Source organism: Phoca vitulina, unplaced genomic scaffold, assembly GCF_004348235.1.
Source record: "Phoca vitulina isolate PV1807 unplaced genomic scaffold, GSC_HSeal_1.0 scaffold35, whole genome shotgun sequence".
Taxonomy (NCBI): Eukaryota; Metazoa; Chordata; class Mammalia; order Carnivora; family Phocidae; genus Phoca; species Phoca vitulina.
This window is the reverse complement of record NW_022589738.1, coordinates 16690328-16705694: the sequence shown is the minus strand read 5'-3', so window position 1 is coordinate 16705694 and position 15367 is coordinate 16690328. Positions and strand designations below refer to the sequence as shown.

The following is a 15367-nucleotide window of genomic DNA, read 5'->3' as shown; positions in this document are numbered from 1 at the left end:
TGTCATTAGCTGCTTTTATAAAAAGACGAGTTCGAAATACCCAAATAACTGAATGTTTTTATATGACTTTTATCTGGATGTTAAGTACCATTTGCATTGACTCTATAATTATGCTCTCATCTCTTTTCAGTTGGCAGTGGCTCCGAGTTAGCCTAATTTGTTTGCTATTTTGCAAATAACTCTATTATAGTAAATGGCAGGATAAAGGTTGATCCTATGGGGTATGCATGCATTTAAAAATATTATTTCATTTTTTCCATCTATTGTAAACATAATAATTATAATCAGAACTACTGGCCACAGAATTAGAATTGTAATAACTTTGCATTCATTGATACTGGGTTTGTGGTAAGCTGATTATGTAGTACTATGTGAATCTTTATGCTTTGAACAATATAAACATAAATTTTTAAAACATAATTTGATCTCTTGGGACACCTTCGTTTTTTAAAAGAGTTTAAAAAAAATTTGGTTTGAAGATTTTATTTATTTGTCCGAGAGAGAGAGTGAACGAGCACAAGAAGGGGGGGAGCGGCAGGCAGAGGGAGAAGCAGACTCCCTGCGGAGCAGGGAGCCCGATGCTGGGCTCGATCCCAGGACCCTGGGATCATGACCTGAGCCGAAGGCAGATGCTTAACCGACTGAGCCACCCAGGCATCCCTAAAAGTTTTAAAGTTTTTATTTATTTTTTGTTGATGTGTAGTTGACATACAATGTTTTGTTAGTTTTGGGTTTCTAACATAGTGATTCAACAATTATATATGTTAGGAAGTGATCATCATGATAAATCTAGCTACCATTTATCACCATACAAAGTTGTTACAATATTATTAACTATGCTGTACATTGCATCCCTGTGTCTTATTTATTTTATAACTGGGAGTTTGTACCTTTTAACCCACTTTCTTTATTTTGCCCATCCCTCTACCCTTTCCCCTCTGGTAACCACTGGATTGTTCTTTTTGTCTATGAGTCTATTTCTGTTTTGTATTGTTTGTTGATTTGTTTTGTTTTTCAGATTCCACATAGAAATGAAGTCATACAGTAATTGTCTTTCTCTAACTTATTTCATTTAGCATAATGCCCTCTAGGTTCATCCTGTTGTTGCCAATGGCAAAATCTTCTTTTCTATGCTGAATAATATTCCATTGCATATATATATGGCATCTTCTTTATCCATTCACCCACCGGTAAACATTTAGGTTGCTTCCATATCTTGACTATTCTGAATAATGCTGCAGTGGACATGAGGGTGCATATATGTTTTTGAATTACTGTTTTCATTTTCTTCAGGTTAATATCTAGAAGTGGAATTGCTGGATCATATGGTCGTTTTATTTTTAATTTTTTGAGACACCTCTATGCTGTTTTTCATAGTGCTGCACCATTTTGCATTCCCACCAACAGTGCACGAGGGTTCCCTTTTCTCCATATCCTCACCCACACTTGTTATTTCTTGTCTTTTTGACAATAGCCATTCTGAGAGGTGTGAAGTGATATCTCACTGTGGTTTTGATTTGTGTCTCCCTGATGAGTTAAGTTGAGAATTTTTTCATTTGTCTGTCCTCTGCCCATTTTTACGTTGGATTATTTGTTTTTAATAATGAGTTGTGTGAGGTTTTTTTAATATACTTTGGATATTAACCCCTTATCAGTTACATTATTTGTAAATATCTTCTCTCATTCAATAGTTTGCCTTTTTGTTTTGTTGATGGTCTCCTTCACTGTGCAAAAGCTTTTTAGTTTTATGTGGTTCTATTTGTTTATTTTTGCTTTTGTTGCCTTTGCCTGAGGAAACCCATTCAAAAAAATATTGCTCAGACTGATGTGGAAGAACTTACTGCCTATGTTTTCTTCTAGGATTTTTATGGTTTCTGGTCTCACATTTAAGTCTTTAATCCACTTTGAGTTTATTTTCATATATGGTATAAGAAACTGGTCCAGCTTCATTCTTTTGTATGTTGCTGTCCAGTTTTCCCATCACCATTTATTGAAGAGACTGTCTTTTTCCCATTGGCTATTTCTTGCCTCCTTTGCTGAAGATTAATTGACTATATAAGCGTGGGTTTATTTTTGGATCTGTTTTTTTCCATTGATCTATGTGTCTATTTTTGTGCCAGTACCATACTAATTACTATAGCTTTGTAATATAGTTTGAAATCATGGAGCATGATACCTCCAGCTTTGTTTTTCTTTCTCAAGATTGCTTTGGTTAATCAGGGTCTTTTGTGGTTCCATACATATTTTAGGATTATTCTATTTTTGTGAAAAATGTGCCATTGATATTTTGATGGGAATTGCATTGAATCTATAGATTGTTTTGGGTAGTATGGATATTTTAACAATATTTATTCTTCCAATTCATGATTGTGGTATGTCTTTTCATTTATTTGTGTCATCTTCAGTTTCTTTCATCAGTGTCTTACAGTTTTCAGGGTGTAGGTCTTTTACCTCCTAGGTTAAATTTATTTCTAAGTATTTTTTTTTAAATTAAGTCTTTAACTTTAATTCCAGTGTAGTTAACATACAGTATTATATTCATTTCAGGTGTACAGTGTAGTGATTCAACAATTCTATACATTACTCAGTGCTCATCACGATGAGTGTACTCTTTTTTTTTTTAAGTAGGCAGGCTCCAGGCCCAGTGTGGAGCACAGTACGGGGCTTGAACTCGCAACGCTGAGATTAAGACCTGAGCTGAGATCAAGTGTCAGACACTTAACTGACTAAGCTACCCAGGCGCCCCATGATGAGTGTACTCCTTAATCCTCAGGGTTTTCTATGTAAACTATAATGTCTGCAAATAGTAGTAGTTTTAATTCTTCCTTTCCAATTTGGATGCCTTTTATTTCTTTTTCTTGCCCAATTGCTCCAGCTAGGATTTCTGATACTATGTTGAATAGAAGAGGCAAGAGTGAGCATTCTTGTGTTGCTACTGAGGAAAAGCTTTCAGCTTTTCACCATTGGGTATGTTAGCTGTGGGTTTGTCATATATTGCCTTTAATATGGTGTATCATGTTGATTTGTGGATACTGAACCATCCCTGGACAAAATCCCACTTGATCATAGTGTATGATCCTTTTAATGTATTGTTGAATTCTGTTTACTGATATTTTGTTGAAGATTTTTGCATTTATGTTTATCAGGGATATTGGCCTGTAATTTTTTTTCTTTTTTGTGGTGTCTTTGGTTTTGGTAGCAGGGTAATGCTGGCCTGATAGAATGAGTTTGGAAGTGTTTCTTTCTTTTTTTTTTAAATTTTATTTTTTTATGTTATGTTAATCACCATACATTACATCATTAGTTTTTGATGTAGTGTTCCATGATTCATTGTTTGCGTATAACACCCAGTGCTCCATTCAATACGTGGCCTCTTTAATACCCATCACCAGGCTAACCCATCCCCCCACCCCCTCCCCTCTAGAACCCTCAGTTTGTTTCTCAGAGTCCATAGTCTCTCATGGTTCATCTCTCCCTCCGATTCCCCCTTTCATTTTCCCTTCCTACTATCTTCCTTTTTTTTTTTTTAACATATAATGTATTACTTGTTTCAGAGGTACGGTGTTTCTTCTTCAAATTTTTGGAATAGTTTGAGGATAGGTATTAACTCTTTTTAAAGATTTTTTTTTTTAATTCATTTATTTGAAACAGAGAGTGAGAGAGAGAGAGAGCATGACTGGGAGGTAGGGGCAGAGGGAGAGGGAGAAACAGACTCCTTGCTAAGCAGGGAGCCTGACACAGGACTCAATCCCAGGACCCTGGAATCTTGACCTGAGCTGAAGGCAGATGCTTAACTGACTGAGCCATCCAGGCGCCCCTTAACTCTTCTTTAAATGTTTGGCAGAATTAACCTGGGAAGCCATGTGGTCCTGGACTTTTGTTTGTTGGGAGGTTTTTTCTGTTTTGTTTTGTTTTTTACTGATTCAATTTCATTACTAGTAATTGGTCTGTTCAGATTTTCTATTTCTTTTTGATTCAGTCTTGGAAGATTGTATGGTTTAGGAATTTATCTGTTTCTTCTAGGTTGTCCCATTTGCCAGCATAAAATTGTTTGTAGTAGTCTCTTATGATCCTTTGTATTTCTGTGTTATACTTCTCTTTTATTTCTTTTATTTATTTGGGTCCTCTTTTTTCTTGATGAGTCTGGTTAAAGGTTTATCAATTTTGTTTATCTTTTCAGTGAACCAGCTCATACTTTCATTGATCTTTTCTATTCTTTTTAGTCTATATTTCATTTATTTCAGCTCTGATCTTTATTATTTCCTTCCTTCTACTAATTTTGTCTCCTGTTAGTCTTTGTTTTAAAGTCTATTTTCTCTGATATAAGTATTGTTACCCCAGCTTTACATTTCCATTTGCATACAATATCTTTTTCCATCCTTTCACTTTTAGTCTGTGTCTTTAGATCTGAAGTGAGTCTCTTGTAGGCAGCATATATATGGGTCTTCTTTTTTTATTCATTTAGCCACCCTGTGTCTTCTGATTGGAACAGAAGATGTTTGAGTAATTACTGATAGATATGTACTTACTGCTATTTTGCTGATTGTTTTTCTTGTTTTTATAGCTCTCCTCTATTCCTTTCTTCTTCTTTTACTCTCTTCCCTTGTGGCTTGGTGACTTTCCTTAGTGTTATGTTTGAATTCCTTTCTCTTTATTTTTTGTGTATCTATTATAGGTATTTGGTTTGTGGTTGCCATGAGATTCATATATAACCATCCTATGTATATAGCCATCTATTTTAAGTTGCTGGTGAATAAGTTTAAGCATGTTCTAAAAACACTCTATTTTTATGCCCCCCCCATGTTTTATATTTCTGATGTCATATTTTATATCATATTATTTTGTGTATCCCTTGACTAATTATTATAGGTTTAGATGATTTTACTACTTTTGTCCTTTAACTTTCATACTAGCTATGTAGTTGGTTGATCCACTACTTTTATTGAATGTTTACCTTAACCAGTGAGATTTTTTTTTCTTTCATAATTTTCTTATTTCTAGTTATGGCCTTTTCTTTTCTATTTAAAAAATTTTTTTAATTAATTTGTCAGAGAGAGAGAGCACAAGCAGGGGGAATGGCAAGCAGAGGGAGAAGCAGGCTTCCCGCTGAGCAGGAAGCCCGATGCAGGACTCGGGCTCCCCAGAGGGAGAGGGAGAAACAGACTCCTTGCTAAGCAGGGAGCCTGACACAGGACTCGATCCCAGGACCCTGGGATTATGATCTGAGCTGAAAACAGGCACTTAACTGACTGAGCCACCCACGTGTCCCTCTTTTGTTTTTAAAGATGTTCCTTTAACATCTCTTGTAAGGCTGGTTTTGTGTTGATGGTTCACTGAAAAGATAAACAAAATTGATAAACCTTTAACCAGACTCATCAAGAAAAAAAGAGGACCCAAATAAATAAAAGAAATAAAAGAGAAGTATAACACAGAAATACAAAGGATCATAAGAGACTACTACAAACAATTTTATGCCGGCAAATGGGACAACCTAGAAGAAACAGATAAATTCCTAAACCATACAATCTTCCAAGACTGAATCAAAAAGAAATAGAAAATCTGAACAGACCAATTACTAGTAATGAAATTGAATCAGTAAAAAACAAAACAAAACAGAAAAAACCTCCCAACAAACAAAAGTCCAGGACCACATGGCTTCCCAGGTTAATTCTGCCAAACATTTAAAGAAGAGTTAAGGGGCGCCTGGGTGGCTCAGTCAGTTAAGCATCTGCCTTCAGCTCAGGTCAAGATCCCAGGGTCCTGGGATCGAGTCCTGTGTCAGGCTCCCTGCTTAGCAAGGAGTCTGTTTCTCTCTCTCCCTCTGCCCCTACCTCCCAGTCATGCTCTCTCTCTCTCACTCTCTGTTTCAAATAAATGAATTTAGCTTTTGCTTGTCCAGGAAACTCCTCATCTCCTTCAATTCTGAGTGATAACCTTGCTGGGTAGAGTATTATTAATTGTTAAGTTTTTCCTTTCCCCAGTTTGAGTATATCATGCTACTGCCTTCTTCCCTGTAAAGTTTCTGCTGAAAAATCAGTTGATAGTCATATGGGGGTACCCTTGTGTGTAATTTGTTTTCTCTTGCTGTTTTTAAGATTCTCACTTTATCTTTACCTGTTCACACTTTGATTATAATGTATCTTGATGTGGATCTCTTTGGGTTCATTTTGTTTAGGACTCTCTGTGCTTTCTGGACTTGGATATCTATTTTCTTTACCAGGTTCGAGAAATTTGCAGCCATTATTTCTTCAAATTGGATTTTTGTCCGTTTCTTTCTCTTTTCTCCTTCTGGGACCCCTAGAATGTGAACGTTAGTACACTTGGTGTTGTCCCAGAGATCTCTTAAATTATCCTTATTTAAATTAATTAATGGGTTGTTCTGATTGGGTGCTTTCTACTCTGTCTTCCAGATTACTGATCCATTCTTCTGCATCCTCTAATCTGCCCTTGATTCTGTTGAGTGTGTTTGTGTGCTTTGTGCACCCTCTTGTCATGGCTGGGTTGCGATTATTTGAGACTTGCTGGTGTGTGGTGCTGGCTACGAGGCCCAGCTGGGACAGCCATGGAAGCCCTGGTGGGTGGGGCAGGCCCCCCGAGGTGGAGGCACTGGGGGGGGGGTGGCGGCTCCATAGCCTGCCAACTGTGCCTGCTGGGTGTGGTGGGATGGGGAACCAGTTGGGAGGAGCTTTGCTGTTGGTTCAGTGCACCCATAGAGGGTGACAGGGTGGGCAGCCATTTGGGATGGGCTCCTGGCCAGGGCAGGTGAGTTGGATGGGCTGAGTCTGCAGTGGAATGTAGTGGAGTGAGTGGTGCTAGCACAGTAGATGGAGAGGTAAAAAATAGCCCCTGCCAGTGGCCAGCCTGCTAGGTAGAAGGGAAGTAACAAAAAAAGAAAAAAGAAAAAAAAAAAAAGAAAATGGTGCTTGCCAGTGCTTGTGTTCCCAGGGAAAGTTCTAACAGATCCCTGCCCCTCAGGACATACCCTACAGTTAGTCAGTGGCTCTTCATCGGTCACCTTGGTGCTTTTCTTTTTTCTTTTTTTTTTAAGATTTTACTTCTTTATTTGAGAGAGTAGAGAGAGAGGCAGAGAGAGAGCATACAAGTGGGGGGGAGGGGCAGAGGGAGAGGGAGAAGCAGGCTCCCTCCTGAGCAGGGAGACCGACACAGACTCGATCGCAGGACCCTGAGATCATGACCTGAGCCGAAGGCAGATGCTGAAGTGAGATTGTAGATGCCCCTTCAAGAGCAGAGTCTCAGTTTACTTCTGCCCTGCAGGCTCTCTTGGACATAAGCCCCACTGGTTTTCAAAGCCAGATATTGTGGGGGCTCATCTTCTGGTTCAAGTCCCCTGGGCAGTGGAGCCTAATGAGGGGCTTAGACTCTTAGTTCCTGGGGGGCAGGCCTCTGTGGTTGTGATGACGCTCCTGCTTATGGGTCACTGCGCTGGCGGTGTGGGTTCTGAATGACCTGCATCTCTGCCCCTCCTATCTTTCTTGATGTGGCCTTTTCTTTATATCTTTTGTTGTGTATGATCTGGTCTGCTTGTCTTCAGTTTGTTCACCGAGATGGTTGTTCTATGCGTCGTTGTACATTTTGGTGTGTCTGTGGGAGGAGGTGAGCTCAGAATCTTCCTACTCTGCCATCTTGATACTGTCTCTGATTTTGTTTTTAATTGGACAAGTTGGTTTATTACTCATCACAGTGAGGGAAAACATATACCCTGAGTAACTGTGGGATGTCTAAAGGACCGGGTGTTAGAAAAGACTGACTATAGGATTTGGGTTTGTGTTAGTTGATTTGGGGGAGGGCTTAAGGAAGTGGGGTCTTGCTCTGGATTGGGTGCTGTCAGGAAGCAGGGTAATTGTATGATTGTGTATCTTAATAAATTTGATTTGTAGTGACAGCAGGCCACAGTGAGGCTACAGAAGTCATTGGGAGAGAAGCAGCCACCACCCCTATGATGTAGGAGAGGAGGTTCAGCCTTTTGTTGTTTGGACAGTGTTCATGTTCTGTCTGCGTTCGGACGTGATTATGGAGTGGACTTGTTTCTGTCTTGATCCATCACAGACACAGAGTGGCCTTGTCTGATGTTGTTGTCCTCTGAAAACTGTTCTCGGAAAGTGTTCATTTTCCGCAGGATGACACAAGGGCTTGCTGTGGCTGCCGGCCCAGCCCGTAGCAGCACCAAAGCCAGGCGACACTGCCAGGCTGACTTCTGGATGTCGGGGGCTGCTTGTTCCTGCTCACCCAGTGCCAGCCAAAATTTGTCATTTTCCTACAGGGCGATCAAGGAGCGATCAAACACATTAGAATTTCATACGATTAGCAAAGAACGACACGTGAATACCAATTCTGGAAGTTTTGCCTAAAACCAATTAGGAATGTTAAAACCTATAATTAGAGTCTGTAAAAATAAAATGCAATTCTGTTTTAAAAAATAACTGGGGAATGTGTCAGATATTATACCTGTAAACCATACCCCAAATTTTGAATGAAAAATTTTCAGTGGGTTTATGTAATTTTCAGATTATCTGAATCCTGTTAGAATCATTCCATAAAGGACATCAATATGTGTAATTATAGCACAATGTGATTATAATACATTGTAATTTAAATCCCATGCTTTATATCATGATTACATTAATCTTCAGCCATTCTTAGAAAAGAAACTAAAAGACTTGCCTGAAATCAAACATGTTCTGCCCCAAATTCCCAACTATGTATTCTACATTTATCATTAAGTGTAAAACACAAAATTACATTCTTTAAATTTATGTTTAAGTGATAGTTACCAATTTCATCATACAATATAAGTTTCTCTAATCTTTTGAAATTCAAAAGATATTTAGTTAAAAAAAAAACCCAAATTTGGAATAAAAACAAGATTCACAAATGTTTCTTTTACTAAAGAAGAGGGAGTTCTTTTTCCCGTCTTCTCTAAAACCCAGAATAAAATTATTTATGATTTATAATAATAATTTATTATTTATAATAACTTAGTTATTAGATAAAATTTTAAGATCTTCCCCTCAGGCCTAAACTTTTCATCCATAATTAGGCCTGTGGCTTGTTCTCATTAGCCCAAAGTTAAAATTTTCTTTTTGAGCTTAAACTTGCGATAAACTACTATACACACATTAGAATGGCTATAGTTTAAAAGGAGCAGCAGTAGCAAGTGTTGGCAAAAATGTGGAGAAACTGGAACTTCCATACATACATTCCTGGTAAAAATGTAAAATGATATTGCCATTTTGAAACACAGTTTGGCAGTTTCTTAAATACTTAAACATAGACTTACCACGTGACTCCATAATTCCACTCCTGCGTATCTTTCTTTTTTTTTTTTAAAGATTTTATTTATTTATTTGAGAGCGAGAAAGAGAGAGAGAACAAGCAGTGGGGAGGGCCAGAGGGAGAGAGAGAAAGAAGCAGACTCCCCGTTGAGCAGAGAGCCCAACGTGGGGCTTGATCCCAGGACCCTGTGATCATGACCTGAACCGAACGCAGATGCTTAACCAGCTGAGCCACCCAGGTGCCCCTCTATGTATCTTTCTAAGAGAAATTAAAACATAATTGATTAAACAGTATGTGAATGATTATAGCATTATTATTCATAATATCCCCAAACAGGGAATAACTCAAATGTTTGTTAACTGATGAATGGATAAGTAAAATGTGGTATAGCCATTCAGTGGAAACTCTTCAGTAATAAAAAGGAACTACTGATACATATTACAACATAGATGAACCTTGAGAACATACTAAGCAGACACAGAAGACTTTTTATGGTATGATTCCATTATCTGAAATCCTAGAAAAGGTAAATATGTCAGAGAAAGCAGATCAGTAGTTGCCGGGGGCTGGCGGTGGGGGAGGGAACTTTTGGGGGTGACGGATATGTCCTAAACTGGATTGTGATGATGATTGCACACCTCTGTCAATTTATAAAGAATCATTGAACTGTATATTCACAAGAAGTAAGTTTTATGGTATATAAATTATAGTTTAATATATTAGTTTGCTAGGATGGCCATAACAACATACCATAGACTTGGTGCCTTTATTAAACCACAGAAACTTATTTTCTATCAGTTCTGGAGGGTAGAAGTCCAAAATTAAGGTGCTATATCAGTGTTGGTTCCTCTTAGGGCTTTCTCCTTAGCTTCCAGATGGCTACAGTCTCTTGCTGCCTTGTCATGTGATTGCCCTCTGTGCACATCATTTTTTTTTTTAAACATACAATCTTGGTTATATGTAACATTTTATTTCACAGAGTAGGAACTGATGGGTTTGGTTTGTTGACTTACATTTTTGGCAGATTTTTATTTTCTTATGAATTTTTAATCTGTTGAGTCATCTTCATTTATGTACTTTCTCCCTCTGAAAATGGACTATGGATGCCTGGGTGGCTCAGTTGGTTAAGCATCTGCCCCTTCCCCCACTCATGCTGGCTCTCTTTCCCAAAAATGTAAATACATAAAAAATCTTTCAAAAAATGAATACAGACTAGTTGCAGATTTATTGGAAACATTTACAAAATTATTTACCTTCCGCAATTTTTGTATTTGCAGGGGCGCCTGGGTGGCTCAGTCGTTGGGTGTCTGCCTTCGGCTCAGGTCATGATCCCAGGGTCCTGGGGTCGAGCCCTATGTTGGGCTCCCTGCTCCGCCAAGAGCCTGCTGCTCCCTCTCCCACTCCCCTTGCTGTGTTCCCTCTCTCGCTGTGTCTCTCTCTGTCAAATAAATAAATAAAACCTTTAAAAAAATTTTTTTTTTTTTTTTTTAGATTTTTATTTATTTGACAGAGAGAGACACAGCGAGAGAGGGAACACAAGCAGGGGGAGTGGGAGAGGGAGAAGCAGGCTTCCCGCTGAGCAGGGAGCCCGATGCGGGGCTTGATCCCAGGACCCCGGGATCATGACCTGAGCCGAAGGCAGACGCTTAACGACTGAGCCACCCAGGCGCCCCCCAAAATTTTTTTTTTGTATTTGCAGGATTATGCTGTATAGTAAGCTACCCCCTTTGTAACGCTAATGGTGGGTTATAGTAGAAAATGTTGACTATATAATATTTGTTCTTCTTTAAGAAAATTTTTTTGAAATAATTTTTGACTTACAAGATATTACAAAAATGATATAAGATAGTTCTTCTGTTTTCTGTTCCCAATGATAACATCTTATGTAACCATTGTATGTTATCAAAACGAAGAGATCGACATTGGTATAATACTAAACTTGTGGACCTTACTTGAATTTCACGAGTTTTTACATGCACTTATATTTTCTTTTTCTTTTTTAAAGATTTTATTTATTTGACAGAGAGAGACACAGGGAGAGGGAGAACACAAGCAGGGGGAGTGTGAGAGGGAGGAGCAGGCTTCCTGCTGAGCAGGGGGCCCGATGCAGGGCTCAATCCCAGGACCCTGAGATCATGACCCGAACTGAAGGCGGACGCTTAACGACTGAGCCACCCAGGCGCCCCTCATATTTTTTCTTAGTTTATGGTTCTCTGAAGTTTTATCACATGTATAGATTTGTGTAACAGCCACCACAATCAGGATACAGAATAACTGTGGTTTTTTAAGGATTTTATTGTGTGAGTCTTCATTTTAATCAACTTTATTGAGGTAAACCTTACTTTAATTTTTAAAATCAACTTTATTGAGGGAGGTATAATTTATATATGATGCAATGTGCCATTTTAAGCACAAAGTTCCAGGGATTCTGACAAATGTATGCATCTGTGTAACCACCACCTAGACACCATATAGAACATCTCTACCACCTCAGAATATTCCCTCATGCCCCCTTCCATTCAGCCCTCCTCCACTGCTCTGACTTCTATGACCATAGATTAGGGTTTTATTTTTTTTTAAAGATTTTATTTATTTATTTGACACAGAGAGAGCACAAGCAGGGGGAGCGGCAGGCAGAGGGAGAGGGAGAAGCAGGCTCCCCGCTGAGCAGAACGCCTGACGTGGGGCTCGATCCCAGGACCCAGGGATCATGACCTGAGCCAAAGACAGATGCTTAACCGACTGAGCCACCCAGGCGCCCCACCACAGATTAGTTTTATCTGTTCTTAAACTTCATGTAAATGGAGTCTTACAGTGTGTCCTCTTTGGAGTCTGACTCACTGTTTGGGATTTAAGATTTGAGGGACAGCTTTGAAAATATTATGTATATAAACAAAGTGCAGCCAATTCATGTCATAATCCACCATGGCAATCTCTGGGTGTTTTTGTAATCCTTTCTCGTCATCTGGATTGATGGCCCTTTATTTTTAACCATGCTAGTTTTCTATTTTCAAATAAATTACTCTCCTAACCCCCTTCAGAGGTTTTTAAACATTTTAAGGATTTAGAATTGTCCATATCCTTCTATTTATTTTAATTACGCTCCTCCATTTAAATTCTTGTTCTGCCTATGAAATTCACTGTGCTGTTTAGTGTGGTAATCGTTCTCTAAATAAAGAGGATTCTCCAAGGACACATGTCATTATCATAAATCTTTTATCAGAGGTGTAAGTAATTGGGGAAGCATGGTGGTTTCCAGGACATCAGAAATGTGGAGGTGGCAGGGAGGGCCCCAATGCCACATTATGCAAAGTGAGGTGGGGATGATTATCTCCACTCTTTTTTCAAAGTTGTCCCATTTGCTTTTCTTTCGTCCCCTCTCTCAACCTTTTTATTCCTTCCTCTTCCATTCTTTTTTTTTTTTTTTTAAGATTTTATTTATTTATTTGACAGAGAGAGAGACAGCGAGAGAGGGAACACAAGCGGGGGAGTGGGAGAGGGAGAAGCAGACTTCCCGCGGAGCAGGGAGCCCGATGCGGGGCTCGATCCCAGGACCCTGGGATCATGACCTGAGCCGAAGGCAGACGCTTAATGACTGAGCCACCCAGGCGCCCCCCTCTTCCATTCTTTTAACCTTTCCCCTTTTTTTCCTCTTTTATAGGGCTTTGTCTCTTCCTTCTCATTCTCTTTACTTTGATTCACTTTTATTCCTCTTCCATTGTGAGGGTTCCATGTAACTTTCTTCCCTCTCCCTACTTGGTCTTCCTCTGTTCCAGGCTTTGCAATGGCTGACTCCTTATCTTAGGAGAGTATAACCATTGCTGTCCTCGTCATCATCATTGTCATTACGCCAGGTCTCTTCCCTTTACCCCTTGGGTTGGACCTACGGTGTGTATGTCATCCCAAATGGAGTGTTGTTTGAAATGAACTCTGTGTGTGGGTCAGGTATCCCTTGGGAACATGGTGCTCCTGCAACACCCCCCTAATGAGAGGCTCTTCGGTGTAGTGGAGAGAGCAAGGCTTTTCAGTCAGACAGATGGGTTCGGAACCTGGATTTATCATTTATTACCTATTTCCTCTTGGCTATGTTTTAACCTGTCTTGGTTGCAATTCCCTTATCTGTCAAGGAAGACTAACAAACCCACCTTAGAGTTACTGTAACTATCAGATGGACAATGCATGTCAAGTGCCCAGCTCATTGTAGATAGTCAAGAAAATATAAGTCCCCTCCTTTGCTAAGATTTGGCTTTTTTTCTTTCTTTCTTCCTTTCTTTTTTCTTTCTTTCTTCCTTTCTTTCTTTCTTTCTTTCTTTCTTTCTTTCTTTCTTTCTTTCTTCTTTTTTTTAAGATTTATTTATTTTAGAGAGAGAGCACAAGGGTGGGGGGTGGAGAGGCAGAGGGAGAGGGAGAGAGAGAATCTCAAGCAGACTCCCTATTGTGCACAGAGCCTGATGCGGGGCTCAGTCTCACAACTCTGATATCATGACCTGAGCTGAAATCAAGAGTGAGATGCTTAACCAACTGAGCCACCCAGGAGCCCCTGGCTTATTTTCTTAAGATGGGGTAGAGGGGGTAGTATTCCTAGGGGAAGAGAAGCATAAACTGGGACTGTGCTAGTCATCACTTGTGCTGCAGGACTCTTGCATTCTTATTTGGCACAAATTCTGGCATATTCCAGAAGAATGTTTGGAGATGCTGCCAGTGAGACCAGGGAGTTCTAAAAAGTGACCATTAAGCTATTAGTGCGTTGCTCTTCCTAGTTGTTTCCTCATGTTCCATTTATGCTGTGGGTATTAGGATAGTTTTAAAAAGTCTTTTATTACTTAAATAAGATATTTTGTCATGTCTGTTCTACTTTAGCAAATTCACTTAATGGTCTTTTAGGAGGAAAGGTGATATGATAAATAACTACCTTTATTATTATTTTATTTTTTCATTATTCAGAACCAATAGCAGTCACTAATAGACTACTATAACTGTTTTTACTTTCTGACTATTCTGAACTTATACTCAAAGATTTTACACCATCATCATCTGGGTTGTAGAAACTTCATATATGCCCTTTATTTCCTTTGCAGTCTACCTTGTTGTTTTCTTTCTTTTTAGATTAAAATATGAAACCATTTTGAGTGTATGTTAATTCTCTCTTTCTCTCTGGTTCTACTTGTTGATTTTTTTCATCTAGTATTTCAGGGAATTTATTTTTGCATTTGTGTTTGAGTGTCAAAAATAAAACTTTTCAGGGGGCGCCTGGGTGGCTCAGTTGGTTAAGCAACTGCCTTCGGCTCAGGTCATGATCCTGGAGTCCCGGGATCGAGTCCCGCATCGGACTCCCTGCTCAGCGGGGAGCCTGCTTCTCCCTCTGATCCTCCCCCTCTCATGCTCTCTGTCTCCCATTCTCTCTCTCAGATAAATAAATAAATAATCTAAAAAAAATAAATTAAAAAAAAAATAAAACTTTTCAGTTCTGGCCTAGTTGACTTTTATAGTCAGCTTTATTAATTTAAACTTTGGTTCTCTCTGATATGTAGTGGAGATAATATTCTTTTTTTTTTTTAAAGAAGATTTTATTTATTTTAGAGAGAGAGCACATGCAGGTGTGAGTGCGAGTGGGGGGAGGGGCAGAAGGAGAGGGAGAGAATCTCAAGCAGACTCTGTGCTGAGCATGGAGCCCGATGCAGGCCTGATCCCATGACCCCAAGATCATGACCTGAGCTGAAACCAAGAGTCAGATGCTTACCTGAGGATATTTTTTTTTAAAAACTTTATTTATTAGAGAGAGAGAGAGAGAGAGAGCACAAGCAGGGGGAGGGGCAGAGGGAGAAGGAGAAGCAGACTCCCCTCTGAGCAGGGAGCCTGATGTGGGTCTCAATCCCAGGACCCTGGGATCATGACCTGAGCCGAAGGCAGACGCTTAACTGACTGGGCCACCCAGGCACCCCCCAGGATAATATTCTTAATGCGCGCTCCCAGGTTTCTCTTTTTTCCCCATGCCCTGCGTGCTGAACAAAACTTTGTCTTCGCTCATTCCTATTTTCCCCCTCCTTCATCCTCTGAGGATTCTTCTGAGTTT

General features: G+C 39.4%; 1 protein-coding gene across 2 annotated transcripts in view; it reads left to right on the top strand.

Moving 5' to 3' along the window:
* The window catches only part of EFHC2 (EF-hand domain containing 2), a 191347-nt gene that overhangs the window by 33767 nt on the left and 142213 nt on the right, over positions 1-15367 (top strand). The gene's annotated exons all lie outside the window — the stretch shown is intronic.